Here is a 19,729-nt window from a genome sequence, read left to right as displayed (position 1 = left end):
CAATATGATACGTTACATATAATGTACACGCTGAATAAAATATAATATTATTGTTAAATACCTATTATATACATTAAATAAATATATAATAATAAAAACATTTTTCGGATATGTTATAAATGTATATAAATCGGGTTTTTTTTTTGTTGAAATACCTTAATCAATAATTAGATATTAGATATATTTTTATTCCATCTCGTCTAAATGGTTCAAATATACTGATTCAATTTTAACTATACGATATCTATAACAGAACTACTTATATGTTACTTTAAATATCTAAATTAAATAAAGGAAAAATTCATAATAAAATTCAATTATGAATATATCAATATGGCATAATATAACGTATAAATCCTTAAGTTAAAAACTACTTGAGAATATTGCAATATTAAAAAAGTACTTTAATTACTTTCCGTAACAACTAAGTAAGTTTAAAGTGCAAACGTGTCCATTTCGTGAATGTTTTGGTGACTGTGCAATCTTCGGAAGTATGTAATATACAAGTGATGTATACAATGTGGATCATGTTGACATAGTTGAATAATTTATAATGGGTTATCAAATATCTTTAGTCAAGTGTCCTCGTTCGTTTTCCGGGGTAGAACTAAGGATGGTTTATTATTGTGGATTTTATGCAAAGACAACCACGAAAGGAATTCTCACATGTGTGTTCGAGACGAGGGGATAAAACGGTGTCATCACTGGCTCCAGATATGTTATTAGACGAAATTCGTCATCTGGTAAAATATGTTCAGGTTTACAAGTTCAAAGACAAACTATATTACAAATTACAATACCCAGTACTACCGTGGCCGCAGGTATGTTAGAAGTTAGGAGACGTATAGCCCAGCATAATATTCATAACAGTATTTTAAATCTAAATCCATATAAACGACGTGATGTGTATTTTGTTTTCCATTAGTATGCATAAAATATTATTATTAAGGTTTTAATAGATTAGTGTTCGAGCACATTGTTTTTAAATTAAAATTGGATTGATTTTGGTAAATAGATAAGCAAGAAGACAAGACTAATCAGCTAGTAGACAGATATAATATGAAGAAAACTTATTTGAAGTCGCCAATAAGGTTTTATTTTATGGTTTTAAACTCACTCGATACAATACACTTACATTGGAAAACCTATAATAATACAAATAGGTACTTAATAAAATTGCCAATTTATATCTTACCAATGCATATAACCTAATTGTAGTTGCTTATGATTTAAATATTGAATTATCAAATAATTAATAAATACTATCCGAGTTGACTCCACTCGATATTGAATTTTTTTAGTGTTTTTTTTACACATATTGTTCATTCATAATTGTACGTATTGGCTATTAGTTATTACACATATAAATTATGTGTATATACATTTTATAAATGATTGTAATATACCTATATAATATTAAAAAATCAAAACTGGATAATAGAACTTAGTTTTTACGAACAAGCATTACGGTCATAAAATTTTTAATTCTATGTTAACAATTAAATTACACTTTTGTGTGAATCATAGGCTTAAAAAAAATCTATTATTCTTGAATGGTTTTCATGAAATAACTATTTAAAGTTGTTTCATTGCAAACTTCTAACAGGATTTTCTCAGAACAAAGACTTATTTTGGCTTTTCCAAACTATCTAGAATAACCTTATACGATCACGAGAAAAGAGAGACGTAATATCTGAACATGTTAAATAATACTGCTTAGAAACTTTAAGAAACATATTATATAATCCAACATTTAGCTTAGGAATAATGTATATATTTCAATTGTATAATATCGTTCATAATGTGTTTTTAAATATGTAATTATTAATTACATTCCGATTTTAAGTACAGTGTACCTACTCGTAAATCTTCATAAATATTTGATACGTAACTACGCGAGTAAAACGTTTTTAATCTATCGTGTTTAAAGTTTATGTTATACAATTTTGTCATTGAAATTTGGAAATTTTTTCAAATATTTGTTTTAAAGTTAAAATTACATTAAAACGATTTAAATTCAAGTTCTATCACGTATATTGTATTATTTTAAAATATTTATTTATTTATTTACCTATTATATAAGATTAAAAATTTCATTTCCAAACAAAATAAAAATATAATTCATCTAATAGATTGAGCAAGCATGTGAATATTTATGTTTGAATACATTCTGAATCAAAATTGTCGCATAACTATTTAGGTCTATCATTTCGAAAATGTTCCAAATTAGATTAATGTTGTTTACATAGTTTTGTCAGATACTTACAATTAGGCAAGTTTTAAGTTTATGAGCCAGTTAAGCATTTTTATTTTTTTCCCACGTATCGAAGTTTTTCATTCTGGTTAACTGATCCGTAAAAGTTGAGAATCGAAAAACTTTTTCTGTGGCAGACACGGTAAAAGCCATCAGACAAGTTCGATGTCAGGAGCGTCGGTTTGATGGATGCTCTCTAATCACGGTAAACCACTTTTAACCGGCAATTTTCTTCTTCGCGTCCGCTTCATTAAACACATTAAGTACTCTATCTCTTTAAAACTCATCCTTAGGTCAAATAATAGTTAATTTTATAAACACTTAAATAATACTATACCTACGTACCTATTATAAATGTATCATATTATATTTAACTTTTCAAATATATTTGGCAAGTTCAAAGATTTTAACAGCAATCAATGAGTGTTGGAAGGTTTTTAAGTTATTTGCCATTGCCACTTTTTTGGGAGCACTATACAAGAGTTTTATTCATAATATAGATAATAACTTCTTTAAACTGATGATTTAATTAAGTGTTTATGATATTATATGATATTATATTATATAAAACTTCAGAACATTTTTTTGAAATTAATTTTTTATTATTGATTTTTATAATTCTATAATTACTAATTAGTTCCTGTGGTAATTCATTTTCCTAGTTCGACGGTTTTTAACCGACTCAAAATTTTAAATTGTACTAGTAATAATCTGTTAAATATAATATTGTAGACAGCCGACAGGTAAAAGAAATAATTTGTTTATAGTTTATACTAATATTATTGATATGCTATCAAACTGTATGGATAAGAAATAAAATACATACCAATACAATATATGTTTATAATAATATAGTTCCTTTTATTTAATTTCATAGCATGGAATAATCAATAACATTGAATCAAATATTTATTCGAGTTTAATGTGTGTTGTTGTGGAGTAGACTATATGATAATATGTATTTAACTCAAACGATATGTAAAATAAAGCAAATCTGGCTCCTCTAACATGATATTATTATATTTTTTTTGCTGTGTTTCACTAGCTATATTATTAATATGATTACCCACTTAAGAAGGTTTATAGGGGAAATAAATTATATAAGACGCGAGCTACAAATATATGCTCCGTTTTAATAATGTACGACCTTATGTAGAATGGGTCACTTACATTTTACAATAGTAACATTTCGACTGCTTTCATAATGTTGCAATAAAATACGTCTGAATTCGTTATCAATAATTTATCGCAATGTATTTTTATTTCTTATGAATATTGGTGACACAATTGATTTTGTTGTTGAAAATATAACCCAGAGAATAGCGTTTTGTACGTTTGTTCCGGTCTTGGGCAATCATTATTCATTCCTGTTTTAGATAAGAAAACTAACCCCCTCCCACAGTTCCGGTTAAAATGCCCAACCTTTTAAATAGTAATTCGCTCTCTCTATATTTTTTTTCGTTTCCACTTTACCCTCGTACAAACCGAAGCTTTATCTACCCGGAAAAGCTTTTCCACGCAGACATGTTGTGAACATGCAGCTCTTGTCCCCCCATGACTGCTTATAGAAATTGTATAATACTATACATGAGGCCGAAGTAAAAGTATGTAATGAATAAACAATGATGCATTTTACACAATTAAAAGGTTCGTTTTGATAAGCTACTATAAGTTGAATCGAATTTCATATTTATTCAGATATAGATATTTTTAAGGATAAGCAATTATGAAATCGAAACATCATAACTAATTGAAAACTCATTTTTATTAAATTTAGTTGCTTGGTAGACTTTAATATGACATAATTTAGTTCTTTTTTATTTTAAATTTATACAATCCAAAGTTAATTTTGTATGATTATTCTATGAATTAAATAAAATACTTATAACGTTTTATTATGCTATATTATACTTGACCAAACCCATATTATAAGAACTACATACATAATACGCGTATACTAATCGAAGTATCAAATGCCTGTTGTACAGTAGGTATATGTAGGCATATGTTTTATAAAACTATTAAATTATTGTACCTATATGGCTGCTATGTGTACTAATAATTTTACTAGCATTAATATTACATATTTCAAAAATCCACGCAATTATATGGGGAAGCAAAAGAAAATCGGTTCTATAATTTTAGAGGTGGTAAAAGTATTAAGAGCGAAGTGAATTAATCTGTTGTTTTTCCGGGGAAATGTGTTTATATTGTATGAAGTTTTCAGTAAGTAGACTTTGATAGATTGTCTTGTCAGTCAGATTTAATAATACACCAGTGGTTGGTGAAAAACAGCGTTTTATGAATAGAAATTTTACCATAATTAACCGAGTCTATCAAAGTTTTTGAAGCAATAACGTTAAGACACTCGGATATTTTTATTTTAACTAGAAAACACGAATGTGATTTTTAGACACAAGCTTTGTATTCTGATATTTACCCCTGAAATCAAAACGTATTGTAATAATATTAATATAATATATTGCCACCTGTAATTAGTGGCAAAAACTGTTTGAGATTTTATGTGGTTACACCCACAAGTCGATCAATCAACTAGAGTTTTTTGTTTCAGTGTGAAATAAACGGTGAAAAATGTAAAAAAAAAAGCAGTAGACTATGAGGTTTTCTCCATTTTTTACCTCTCTTTCACCCATCGTAGGTGAGTAAAATACTGTCAATCAACCTTATATCTTGATAGGAAAATAGCCTCATATCTTTTAAGCGGAACGCCCAAAGCTTATACTCTTCAATCAATTCGATGAGAGTATTTTACTCGATTTTTTTATTCTGTTCGTTTAAACTTTTCGCTGTTTTTTTCCAACGTAACCTAAATCGTGGAAAATGTTTCTTTGGTTTGTAGTTCCTACCAATGCACGAATTATCATATAATATGTGAATTACGTAAGTTTTTTGATTGACTTAGATTATAATAATTATATATAGCATGGTATGATTTATAAATTAAAATTGTTTACACATTGTTTGCACAATTATGGTGTAATGTACCTCATTGATACAATTTAGAAATTATTATGATCCCGAAATATTTCAAAACCACTATAAAGATGTTCCGAGGACTACATATTTTTTAAATGTTGCTAACATTATCATTTTCCAAATGCTATGACACTAATAAAGAGAGCTATTATAATGAAACAAATATTTTTTTTTACATCAGTTAAGGTAATTTGAGTTAGATATTGGTTAGATTGGTTAGGTTTTTATATTTAGTTAAATTTACATTTTGAGATATTATGTTAGAGTTTTAAATACTTTTAATAAAGTAGGTAAATATATATTATATATGAGGAAGTAATTTATCAAACTAAGTATATTTTATCATAAATTGTATTTGAATGTAACGATTTATATTTTTGATATCGTATGTAGGTACTTCAAAGGTGAAGCATTTTTTTACCTTTGTTATTTGTAAACATTTATGAAGATGCATCGTTAAAAAAAATACTTTTAATACCTACATATTGCGTTTGTATATCATACGTACATTTTAAAGTTTACATGTTTTACTTAAAATTAACAAATTATAACAATATTATATACCAGCTACCTCATAATATGATGTTCTTTATTTAATATACATATTACTTGCTAGATACATTTAAAAACAAACCTACGTGTTATTTTATCAGGCTTATAATTATATCTTGTTTATATTTTGTAGTTTGCAGCGATAATAATATATCAACATTATTTTATGTTTATAAAAAAAAAAAATGCTTAAATTCTATTGCAATAATGTTATTACTTTTTAGAATAAGCCATTATTAAATGACATAAATATAATTATGTTTGTGTGTTTTTAAAATGTATAAACGTATAGAAAGAAGTTGTGAGGTCTCGAGAAAATTTTTTTATTCATATTTCTTAAGTCTTTTTTTTTATCCACTGCTATTTAAAATTGTTTGAGAAATTTTTTTTAGTAGAATAGTTTTTTTTACTAAATACAACAATATTATTCTCTTTAGATTAAACTTCCATTTTCCACCACTTTTACGTGTACAATATTTCAAAAAAAAAAAAAAATAAAGAGAATGCCATTACCTCTTGTAATAGATTTTAGACTCGCTTATTTAATGGGTATATAATAGTGTTTTAGAAAAAGTTATTAAGATTGAGGTTCCCCAGTTGCTTTATTACCTACCCTTAGAAATATTTAATAAACCAAAAGCCATCATACAAATTGATCGAATTTCTATAATATACCACAATATATAGGTATTATTGTATTGGAAAAATGTAGTCAACAAAAAAAGTCATCATAGAAATTGACTGAGTTTCTATAATACAACACATATTATTGTCTTATCAAGTGTACATTGTAAGTACTTTATTATTTATTTTATAATTTTATCATTATTTTATATGCATTCCATTACTGAAATTATTTCTATGGATATCCAATAAAAAGTTACGGGAGTATATTTGTAATAATTTCTTATTATTAGGTAAATTGTTTTTATAGTCTTAATAGCTTTTTATAGTGTTTATTGTTTTTATAGCATATTGCATTAAAAAAAAAAAAAACTTCGACTTATAACTTAACTATTTTTAAAATAAAAAGTGGCTTTAGGAAGATAATAATAACAAAACATATGATTTAAATTTTTTTAACTTTAATACCTACCTACCTATATTGTTTATGTTATACAAATATACATTTTGGAATTTTAGTAGTATTAGGTTGTAATTTTAGTTGTAATTTTAGTTACCTTAGATTAACTTATTTTTATATTTTTACATCGTTGTGTCATTAAATTAATTTGAAAAACACTAATATATATTTAGTAGTACCTAATCGATTTAAATTGTCTTATATAATATTTATTATTTATTCATAATTTTTAGTGTGAAACAATTCAATAACTAACCTAACTATAATATAATATTTCGTCATTGTCAGACACAGTTGTAGTAAAATTGGCTGAATGCAGGGATATATTGTTAGAAATTATTCAACTGTTTTAGTCGCAACGTGTCTTTGAGGGTGGCACGTCTATCACACTATATAATATATTATTATAGTATATAACTTATGGTGTTGTTTTTTAGTTTGAAAACACAGAGAAATGAAGACACTTATTGCATTCATGTGTCAATGCTTTCGACTATTATAGCGTATAGGTTCTATTCGACTCATATACACGGAATATTTTTTTGGTCTCGGGTTGCGAAAGTCAAACGCATACGTCACGATCAATTGTGTTGTCGAAGTTTTATTTTTAAAAAGCAAAAAAAAAACCTTCGTGTAGTAATCTAATTTACATGTTATTTGAAGTAAAGACATTTGCAGGCTTGCAGCATACGGCATGAAAGAATACGGTAGGGCGAGACGTGACGGAGTTTAAAATGCAATTTTAAGCTCCTCATTCCTAACCCAACCAATCGGTATATATATATATTATATATTTGCATTCAGACAAGAGTCTAAAACAATGGTGACCAAGTTTCCATATTATTATTATTCTTAGGTTTTTAATCAGACCTTTGATCGGATGTAAGAGACAATACAAATAAAATAGAAATGGTACTAAAAAATCTTAATTAAAAAAAATTCGGAATTATTGCCAATTACGATTGTCTGTCTCAACTGGACGAACAAAGAATTATTTTCTTCCGTATCTAGGGCTATCTAATTCGATGTGCATTCGTTTCGCTGCGTACACTCAATTGGGTTTTCATTCTTTCGAACGAAAATCAGTGTTTTAATGATTGTAAATAAATACAATATCAAGGAAGCTTATGCATATGCGATTTCACTCATAAAGTCATATATGACTTTTTTCTGAGTATTTTAGTTTGTAATTATTTATGTATTGCATGAATTTTGCATAACAAGATAGCTATCAAAATATCGTAGCTTATACATTTATTACCATATAAAATACTCAAATTATTTCTGAAAAATATGTTTGACATTGTAATTCTCTACACTGAATCTAATAAAAATGATTTCATGAACTTAAATCATCAGAGAGCAACACATTTATTGATTAAGTATACTATAATATTGTACATAGGGATATAAACTATATTATATTATAGTAGGTATATATCATACAGTATAATATCATGTTTATTGTTTTAATTAGTATTGGGTAACTAAAACGTTTGGTTATATTTATGATGTTTAGCTGTTTATAATAAACTGTACTGAAATAACATACCGACAACTACAAAGGATATTATATAGTAAGTATAGGATACATAGTAAATTTACCAATCACAGGCTTGGTTGTTTAGAAACATGCCTGATTTGAGTATCATATAAAACGATTAGTTAATTTCCTTAGGAATGTAATCGTAGTAACTAGAAACTTTAAACATTCCACTATTACTTAAACTATAATTTTATATACATAATACATTTTTAAAAATATTTAGAGTTTAGACTATTTCAATCATTTAAAATTGTCGACGTTTTTTTGTTTTAGTTTTTTTATTGCATTGATAAACATTTATAAACTCTGCCTAAAAAATAGAAAATTTAATACAAGATTCCAAATAAATTGTTCTTTTAGCAATTTTAAAATATGGATTATACACATAGGCCTATTTTTTATATTAGGTATAAAGTTTAAATGTTGATAAAATCACAACAATTTGAAAATTATTTATCATTTCATAGGATTTTAAATTTTAAAAATAAATGCTTGCAAATTGAATACAAAGTTTTTTCTTTTGGCTATCTAAAAATATAAACAAATGCAAATGCTTAATTTTTTTATAGACATTTCATTTTAAATTGACTGTGAAATTGGATATTTAAGAGAAAAATAACGGTTTTAGTTATTTTGTCATAATTATAAAAATATTATTCGCAGGAACTTGAAACTTTACAGTCATTGCAGTTTTCATAAATATATTTAATATACAATAATATGATGTCAAATTATTTAGTTATTTAAAAAACAAATTCAGTATTTATTTTTGTACCTATTTGCTTTATATTAAAATAGGTATGAAAATAAAATATAATATCACAGTTTGTATAATAATTGTACTTATACGTATTTATATTATTATGAAATAGTTCATACTTCATAGCTCTAGATCTAAGATTTTTGATTGAATTACTTATAACTCTTTTTTCCACATTTTTTTATCAATAGTATGTTCCAGATTCAATTAAGTATAATCGTAGTATTCACATATTATAGATGGATTTATCGATGGATTCTATGCTCAGAAAGCCTATAATAATTTCAGTCACTCCATTAAGTTTATATAATAATATAATAAGGTGAATACATTAAAGGCAGGTAAGTTGAAACACGTTTCATATTTATATGTGTATAAAATATAGAAATGTCTATAACGTGTCCAGTCGCAGTCTGTTGTTCTGCTCGGCCCTTCTGATGTAGGATATAGTATTTTTAGAAATAAAAATAATTCGACCTAACGCCGATACGCCCTCGAGGCAGTCGGTATCGTTTATTACACACAGACAAACACAGACACATACAGACCTATCCCACACACACACGCTCATTGGCTATACGTATGAGGTATATACGGATGTTTATTATATAGACTCCGTGATGCGGACGAAAGCTGTTGTTTTTCGTCTAAGGACCAAGTTGATTGCGAATCGCTGAAGCAAAAGTCTCTTCCGTGTGCGTGTGCTGCGAACCAGTTATTATATTATTTCCTATATTTCTTCCGACGTAGAAACACTCCGGTGCACCGTACCGGAACGAGAGATTCATATAGTAAAAAAAAAAAACACAAAACACAAAAATACAAAAAAATATATGAGCAATAATAGTCGTAGTAGTAGTAATAGTTCTCACTTCTGAGATTCGGGGAACGATGCCAACCGTTCGTGTATTTCGAAACCATCCGCCTGTGCCATAAACTGCACATTCCTCGCGCGTTCTAATAAGCGACATCGTGCTGACACTTGAGTCACCAATGGTAATTGTTTAATAGGGTTCGTATATATTATATGAATTTTTTTCATTTTCTGTCTCTAAAGTATACTATATGCACGTGAGCTCAGAAAAATAAAATTATCGCCAAAGTCGCCGATTTTAAATTGTCCATGCCATTAAAACAGATTAAACGACCCTTTTCGCTTCGTTTCACAGAAAACGATTTCTATCTTCGATAGTTTTATAATATGTTTACGTTCTATCGAAATTATCAAAAAATAAAAATACAATAATAAGCTAAGTTCATTATTATCTCAAGCTAATATTACCATTTGATAGTTCTATGAACAACACGCAGTCTGTATACGTAGGTACCTACGTTATTGCGTTTATTCTATGCTATAACATAATATTCTACATCCAAGTCATAGCATTAGTTTATGGAGTGCAAATAACGCACGTTAATTATTATGTTTTTGCGTGAAGTTAGATAGTTTAAATTTGTTGTGTACCTGTTTATATTTTTTTCTTAAGTACACGTGAATGTCACTCAAAAGTCAATTCAACTTCCTTGGCATTATTTACTTTTGGTTTTGTAATATTAAAAAATGGAGTTTTCAAACTATATACAAATATAATACTTATAGATTTAACCACAACTCCCACAAGTATGCATATAACGATAATATAATATTTATATGAAATGGAATATGAAAGCATATTAAAAATATCAAATTGTTCATATATTTTCGAATTAAAAAGCTGTAGTTTTATAACAAATGTTTGACTTTGACTAAAGAGTATTTACTTACTTATAACTATGGATACAAAACGTTCACGTACGTATTATTTAATTGAAGATCAATTAATATATTATTTTATTAATGTCCTTAGCATTTAGAATGGGTGAACATGACGTCTATGGAAATGTTTATAGTTGTTGTTAGTGGTGTAATTATGGTGGGGGGAGGATTTGGGAGTCGTATCCCCTCATGACTTTTTTTTTAAACTGCGGCAAACCATATTTAAAAACTTATAATAAACTTACTACTTATTAATATAGTACCTGTTTTATATAAAAGCAACACATAAAAATCTGAATCCTCTATGGTAACTGTACAAATTAACTAAGATTTACTTCGTAATAAACACTAATCAATAACCATTATTGAAAATGCACAAATATATTCAAAAACATAATAATGCAGTTTAGATCGCAGGCTATTTTTTGAGAATTTTTTTCGGAAACCTGTGTATTTCAACGAGATGAGTACAATGGTGCGCAATCATAATTTGTTGGTTGGACTTAGTTCCAAAGTTATAAGTTTATAACACTTTTAAATACGCAGATTATTCCACAAATCTACATAGACAATGCAGTTTACCTTGCATGCCATTTTTGGAAATTTTTTTCGGAAACCTGTGTATCTCAACGAGATGAGTACAATGTTGCAATTAGAATTTGTTGATTGGACTTATAGTTACAAAGTTATAAGCTTTTAAAGTTTTTAATTTTGAGTAGGTATTTTACGGCTACGCAAATTATTCCTTGAATCTACTCGAAAAAAAAATAAGTTGTAAAACTTTATTAAACAGGTTGTATATGTAAAAATGTATTTTAATGTGTGCATGCATTTATACATGAACTTATTCTAAAGATCACGATTTTTTTTTGTGATGGGGATAATATTTGTAATCCTTCCCTCCCCACAAGCAAGACCAAATTACGCCACTGGTTTTTGTGCTTATTATGTGTTTGTTTCAGATATTATCATAATTTGTATACCTGTATTCAATTGACAGATTTTTCTAACATTTGTATGAATTTTCAATGACCAAATCTAAGTTTATACCTTAAACCTAATTACGATATGAAAACGTGTAGGTGATAAATATAGTAACTATGAAATTAATAAGAACTTGTACTCCACAAACGACTAAGCGATTAAATATAAGATATCGAATACAATTTAAAACATATATGATACGATATACTACAAATACAGATGTTATAATAGTTTTATTTACTTTTTCATTCATAGTAAGGTATAATAATATGTTCTAATTTTTTTTCCAGTAGGTACACTGAATTTTTTTTTAGAAAATACAACATATGGTTTAGACAATTTTAAAATAAAATGTTGCTATACAAGAACATTTTTTACCTTTTTATTCTTGAAAAATTAATTTTGTAAGTGGAATAATGATATATTTATTTTAATTTCAAACAATATTGGTGTAAAGTGCTTCTAAAGTGAATCATTACAAAATAATGTATTCAATCGTTGTTATAAAGAAGTTCAGTATGTTAGACATTATAAATCAATATACACTATACTTTAATAAGAAATCTTAAGTATACATACCAAAAACCAAAGTTTAAGAAACTCTTATTATGGTATAAATTACTATATAATTATTACTATACTATATTACAATAGTATAATAATTATTAATAGTTTATTACTTCAAACAACTCCAATTTCACAGAAAAAGCAACTAACAAAAATGGTTTAAAATTGTATAGTGTATCAAATAAAATGTGTAATACAAATCAATAATTGTATTTTATAAATGTCTAAGCCTTCTAAGCAATAATTAATCTATTGATTGGAAAATGTTAAACAATGTTTGGATATCATTGAATATAAATAACAATAAGGTAGTCACACCATTAATGTTGATGAATTGCCTATACATAACGCCGTCATAAAAGATGAAACATTCCCTTCATTTACATTTAAAATTGCTTCTAATAATATAATATTGTATCAAATCAATAAATCAATTAAATCTGAGAAATAATTATAATTTAATTTAAGATACTTATTATTTTATGAAAAGTTCTATTTTCTAACTTAAAGTATAGTACAAAGTTATACATGCATTAAAAATGAGCCCGAAACTTCCTAGAAGTTTTGATCTCCGGATTAGAATAATTTATATAGATAAAAAAAAACAAAGAAATAGATTTTTAGTAAAAATCAGAAGTCTTTTTTGTCGTCTCTGTATTTCTTTCATAAGCTCCCAAACTTTCAATGTCGAAAGACAAAGTTTACGTTTATAGATTCATGTTTATGAATTGAAATATTTTTGAACACACGGGAGTTGGTATTTTTATTAATCAAAGTAGTTATAAAATATTATCAAAAGTGTTCTTATATGGTTATATAGTAAGATTTTTTCCCATAACGTCATTAAATAAAAAAATTAAGTCAATTGTGCAATGACATAATTTGTCTTAAGTAACCTGCACAATCCATCGAAAAGTAATATTTGACAAAGTGTCATAAAATATCGTGCGTGTTATCTACCTATAGGTACTGTTTATCTGGCTTATTAAAAACAGCGCGCACCCATCATAATATCATATCCACCGTTTTTTTTTATAGTAGTCGCAAAAAATAATAATTTATCAGCGACTGCGTAAAGTAGGTATAGTTCGAAATGCGTCAGCGTATAATAATATGACGCCTGCATAAAGTATATTATTATATAATGTTTTTTTTTTTTTATTTTTATAGCCCGTTAAATAGATTTTTCATAGCAACCGCAGTTTTAAGCGGTCTGTGTAACGCGCGCGAGAAGGATGAGGGAAGTCATCTGATAACGGTCTCGATGAAAAGCTTTCATCGTTTTCGCGGAAATCTCGTTTTTATCGGCGGCGACGGCGGCGGGCAAGAGAACAGACGGAGACCGTTTAAACTCCCCGTAATCGCGGTTCTAGTAATTACCATCGAAATGGTATACAGAGCACGGTAAGGGTTTTTACTCCATCGTTCTTATCTGCGCGCGCCTTCTTTCACGGTAGTTTCCACACAATTTTTTTTCGTGGTTTAGATAGATCACATTATAGGATTATTATATTATTATTTATCTATGAACACCTATAATAGTAGACCTAACTGCGTTGAGCTTTTAGACGGTCGGTATTTATTTATTTTTTTATCTCCGTCCATAAAACAGCAGCCATGGGCAAATGCGTTCTTAGAGTGTTTTTTAGTTTTCTGTTTTATTAAAACGGTGTGAGGCAATCTTGTTGTACAGCTGCTGACGACCGTCGCCGCGCGTTCGACTTTTTGGGTTTTATCGGACTACTGATATCAAGCCATATATTGTGTACAACATCAAACGACGTGAGCATTTATTATTATTATTTTCAAAACAATTGTAAAATATAATTATCACACATTAGTTGCAAATGCACACGTATATTTTCAGAATACCATAGTTAAGCCCATTATGCGACGCGTACAACATCTTATTTATGTGTAGCCGTGTAGGTAGTATAGGTGGTACTTACTCTAAATTCAATACGATATTATTATATCATTATCATCGCAAGGAGGATTATTATTATAGAAGGCGATAATAATAAGTCGATAGCAGTTAAACACCTGATAGTTTAGGATATTGGGAGAAGTAAAGATTATTTCCTTTTCGAATTCTTCGTAACAAAAAGTTGCATAATTTGTATTACAGACATTATACATGCCGTGTACGTGTATCGCGTATGATCAAGTGTATATTATTATATAATGATAATATGTACACTTTACTTAGATTTAGTTCATACCCTCCTTCCCGAAAAAAAACCCATGTTCCGAGATAAATTATAACTATTAGACACGACAAAATGTTTAATCACTACAAAAACATCCTAACAGTGATTCAACCAGAGCATGTCATCAATCGCCCCTCTCCTCCTACCGCGTATTGCGATCACGCGATTTTCCTTCGACCAAGTGTCGGGCGAACGATAAGACACTATACGTCGTCGGTCACGTATTAGTATAATACATGTATGTGGAAATTCCGCGAACAAACCGGAAACCATCTGCCGGAAACCGTATAATAATAATATAGTTTCCTCCTTCGCTCGCGCGTTCGCGGTTCATCGCCTTCATCGTTACGACGACGGCGATAATAATAATAATAATAATAATAATAATAATGATAATTTAACGTCCGCGTCTCGTGTACATATTATTATTATAATATCTGAGCGAGGGCACCGGCGGGCGCGACAACCGCTCTTGACACGCGACAGATGGCGTTCGACACACTCGGCGGGTCATTATAATATTATATTATTATACATTACAATATATACACACACACACACACACACACACACATACACCGCTGCGGCCGCGCGGGATTGGAAGTTTTCTGCCGTCGGCGTCGGTGGCGATGGTGGTTTAACCCTGCACGTCTGCAGACTCGCGACGGCGGTTAATATAACGACGCAAACAGCGGGATTTCGCGGTAATCGTCTCCCGCCAAAACGTTTCATCGTCAGTATGATAATATTGCAATGTGTACACAATACGACGTATAATACCTACACGCACGTCGACAGCCTCGTGCAAGTGGCAGACGCGTAGTCGTATATTATATCTACTCTAACCGTTCGGTGTTCGAGTTCCCGAGTCTTGCGAGCTCGTTACCGATTCAACATTGGTGTGCCGCTCGACTAATGTTGAGCCCAGATAACAAAAATAATATCTAAATAAGATAAAGATAATTTCGTAAACAATTTATTATCTAAATTCAGATTCAAATGATCATTTTTACTTTTACCTAGATAAAGATAAAGATATATATTTTTTTATCTATATATCTACCATAATAGATATTTCGTATTTTTGTATAAAATACGAAAAAAACAAATACATATCTTAATTATTTTAGACGAATCATCTTATTATTTTATGACCATTCATTTAAACAAACAATTTTTCTATGCAATTCCTTATTTTAATTGTTAAACAATGATTTATTTCTGTATACCTATACTATACTATAATATACTATACGGAGTATAGACTTGCAGTCATGCCTCATAATAGAATATTTCCATCACGAGTTCACGAAATAATGTGCGCCGCTGGTCTAGGGTTTTACAGTTTTACGCAATAAATAACAATATTATTTAGCTTAATATAATAGACAAGAACGATATTATTTCCTTGAAACCATTTCTATAATCAACATTAGACGAAAAACGTAATAACAAATAACAGAATAAGGGCCGTTCTTACAATGTCCGGTTAAAGTTAACCGACACTTAACCGTACATTTAACATTGTAAGCCCTTAGGGCCAGTTGCACCGTATACGGTTAAACTTCGATTAAGCTTAATCAGCTGATAACAGATATTTAACCGGGCAAATTTGGCCGATTAAACTCCGGTTAACTTTAATCAGAGACGGTGCAACTGGCCCTAAGAACGGCCGTAAACCTTGAATCATATACTATATGTAGTATAATCACAGATATATATAATAACAAGATAGCCGACTTCTTCTTATCAATGATGCAGGCAGCCATTTACAACTTGGCCAAAATAGTATTATCAGAATATATGTATATATAAGTGAATATGTATGTGAATAAATGTAAACGTTGCCTAATTGACAAATGGCGCTGGGCATCGTAATTCAATAATTTTGTTGTATATGGGAGTCGGCTATCTAGTTATTATTTATATCTGTGAGTATAATATGATCCAAGGAATAAACACATTCGTGTCAGCGATAATGTGCCGAGATACTATACCTATATGGCTATATCAATACACTTGCCGTTATGAAAAAAATAAATGTATTCACATTTATTTTCATTAATAGTGTAATAATATTTTGTTTGATCAATGATAAGATAAAATTAAAAATTATAAGTAGGTACCAAAATACCAACAAATCAATCAAAACTAAAAATTATTTATTTATCTAGATATACAGTTTATCTTAGATGACAATCAGATACCTATAGGTATTATAATATCTTATTTATCTAGATGAAATAAAGATGTTGTAGTTTTATCTAGATAAATTATCTAGATAATACTGCTCAACACTGCGCTCGACAAGCGCAACGGCGAACAGTTTTGGAGAAACTGCTGCGCAGCGTAGAAGAGAGCGTTTTTTTACGTCCAAACAGCTCCTTTTATCATCGAGATAGACTTATAATGCAGTCGTTTGTGAATTTGTGATGACTTATCTTGTTCACTGTTATAACGCTGTTTGATGCTACAACTAATCCGTGTTGATCCTACAGTCCACACTGTACATTAATTTTTGTGTTGAGCCAACACATAACGTTAATTCTTAATTAGTATTTCATCAGTTGTATTGTTAGTGAATGTGTGGCATTTTTAGATAATATATAATTTGTTATTTTTGTATAAATGATATCTCTTAATATATACTGCAGGGTCATTCGCCGAGTATGGTTGCCTCATAACGCATTCTTTTAATAATGCATTTATTAAAAATTTTTATTTACTACATATTTATTTATTCTTAAGGAGTATTCTATAAACATTTTAAGAAGTTTCCCATGATGGTGATACAATTTAATTTTATACAAAGTCATAAACCATCGTTTTTTACTGTAAATTGTTAATCTCATAATTTTTTTTGAAAATATTGTATATTTAATGAGGATTATGAGTTATGACTCCTTAAATCTAAGTATAATTAGACAGGTAAACAGGTATTTGAAAATATTTTTTTAAGAATACCTACTTAAAATTGTTAAAGAACTAGAATATATTGAATATATGCATTATTTTAGGATAAAAGGTGAGGATGAACGCATGCTTGCCATCTGGTGAATAAATCGGTATAATATTATAACATTATAAACCATCGACCAGTGTTAAGTGGTTATCCGTATCGCTATTGGAATAAAATAAGTCAATAAGATATCAAGATCGTAGTGGTAATTTTGTTTACAAAAATTCTATTTTGATTATCAGTCATATTGTGAAATATTGGTCGTTGGAAATTTTCAATAGCATTATGATTTTGGAAAAAATCACGATTCTGGCAAATCGAGAACATTCAAAACTCTCGGTTCCAATGATGTTAAGCCCAAATACATATACGCGTGACACGTATTATAGTGATGATTATATTATTATCATTATTATTATTACTATTATAGTTAGGTATATCGTGATTAGAGACGCACGTCCATGGTATACGAGTAGGTAGGTATTAGCGTGAACAAAAAAATGTACTACGTAGTAGGTAATCGTTACCCGTTCATCGTCATTTCGTAATACTTTAATTCAAATCGAATGTTTTATGATATGACGCCACGCGTTCAGTATAGCTTTTCAATGAAAAATGCGCACACAATAATATCGTGTTATAGACCGTGTGAACCCGCACGAATGCGACCATGAATACATGTCTAAACCACGATTATTGCGTACTGCGGACAGGTCTCCGGCGCGACGTGTTTTTTATTCGATCAAAGGCGACAGTGGGAGGCGTGACATAGGTAGTGGTTTATTGAATAGGCGTTAAAATTTAAATCCTACTTCACACCCAAATAGGTGCTAATAAGGGGTTGGGCTTCGGGGCTCTAGAAAAGAAAAATATTGGAATAAATAGAAAAATGTATGGGAGTTTAAGTAGGTGTACCTAGTTACTATATAATACACCTACCTATACAATTACAATGAAACAGTACTCTTTCTATAAGCTGCACACTTTCTACAGTCATCACTCCTACGTAAATATTTAACAATACAATAATTATGTTATGTTTGGATGTATTCCCGAGTCCCGACACATGCGTGAGCCATTCGTCCCCCGAGACACACATATAATTAATATATTATTATATAATATCTTATACAGAGTGCAAACAGAGAAAGTTCCTCATTCTGTCCCTCTCTGTTGCTGCAGTAGCGTAAGTGTGAATTGATTTTAAAAATATCGTCCACACACGATTTAATCGGGTCGACGTCGCGTGTAGTCATGACTATACACGTGTATAGTCGCGTTCTCCCGAAAGAATACCTATCCCACATTTAAAATGATATAAGTGTATTTTACCATCGTCGTTTTAATAATAATTTATAATATCTACTATTGTATTATGTCGCTATTATTACTGATGGAATTACTTCCAATGGGCACATTACATTTTTTGTTGCCACGTAATCACACGCTATGCCGTTGTTAACGAAAAAGTCACAAAGTACCGCGAGTACAATATATATATTATGTTAAGGGCAATGTGGAATACCGGGCAATGTGTACCTGCCTGGGCAATGTGAATCACGATTTTTTTTTATACCAACTAATATTACCTATTTTTTATTTTCATTATAAATTATAATTTTACTATTACCTATAGTTATAATAATTTATAGTATTGTTTTTTACCTATTTGTATTTTTTTAAAAAACAATGGTTATTAAATTTATTATCATATTATGAATATTTTAAAACAATTATAATAGTAATAATAACAGTAAAACATATTATTACTGAATGCCGAAAATATGATGACATGAGGAAAAAATACAACATATCTCAACAAATCGGAGAAGCATTAGGACCTGACACCCAATCAATCCGCAACATCATAGGTACTGTACATAAAAGAAATCCAGCTATACAACCTAATTTAAGCCCTTTTCCACAATATATATATTATGAAATTGTAAATATTTTTAAATTACTGTAAATTGTAAACTAATGGCCACAGAAGCCGATGTTTTATAAGATCAATAAAAAAAAAAAAAAAAAATAATAATTGTTATATAATATTAGTGGAA

The 19,729-nt window shown here is 28.9% G+C and overlaps 1 protein-coding gene across 4 annotated transcripts in view; it reads left to right on the top strand.

The window, feature by feature from the left end:
* LOC100159868 (carbonic anhydrase-related protein 10) overlaps positions 1-19,729 on the top strand; it is a 124,520-nt gene that overhangs the window by 1,849 nt on the left and 102,942 nt on the right. The gene's annotated exons all lie outside the window — the stretch shown is intronic.

Source organism: Acyrthosiphon pisum, chromosome A1, assembly GCF_005508785.2.
Source record: "Acyrthosiphon pisum isolate AL4f chromosome A1, pea_aphid_22Mar2018_4r6ur, whole genome shotgun sequence".
NCBI classification, from domain to species: domain Eukaryota; kingdom Metazoa; phylum Arthropoda; class Insecta; order Hemiptera; family Aphididae; genus Acyrthosiphon; species Acyrthosiphon pisum.
This window is presented reverse-complemented; position numbering and strand designations above follow the sequence as displayed.